This window comes from Trypanosoma rangeli (genome assembly GCF_003719475.1).
Source record: "Trypanosoma rangeli strain AM80 chromosome Unknown Tra_15.4_contig_00021, whole genome shotgun sequence".
NCBI lineage: Eukaryota > Euglenozoa > Kinetoplastea > Trypanosomatida > Trypanosomatidae > Trypanosoma > Trypanosoma rangeli.
Window position 1 is genome coordinate 69,470 of NW_021705766.1, and position 612 is coordinate 70,081.

Consider the following 612-nt stretch of genomic DNA (forward strand, 5'->3'; position numbering starts at 1 on the left):
CCAAAAACGACAAATCATTGGGGTTTCCAGCCTTGGCTGTGTTCCTCGCCGCTTCGTCCGTCACACCACGTTTCCTCCACCGCGGTTTGGAATGCACAACCGCGTCAGTGTGGGAACGGAACGAAACAGACAAGAAGAAACCAGGACCGTTGCCTTCTTCGCAGCCTAAATTGCCCTGCCTCTCTTTCTACATTTTGTTTTAGACCCAAGGCACAGAAAAAAGCAAGAGGGAAAAAGGTGGAAACGTTGACACTCCAACTGCGTGGTCTCTCACTTCCTCTTCCTCTCACCCCGACCTTGCCGTCGTCCAGCGGGTTGTGCTATTGCCGCAGCCATTGCGGGAGAAAAAAAAATAAAAACCGACGATAGTAGTGGTTGTGGGAATAGGCGAACAAAGAAAAAAAAACACAAAAGAGCATGGCAGAGGGAATTCGTTGGCTCCCACGTAACGGCGCTAAACCAGTTCGTCCACGGCACCCGCGCAGCCACCTCTCCCCCCCCCCCCCATAACAAGTCTCATGCTTGCGGTGGGAAGTTTTGTCCTCGCGCGGGTTCACCCCGTCCTGGCCATGGACCGGCGTGCCTTCCCAGTAGTCCTCCATCTCCATCTCC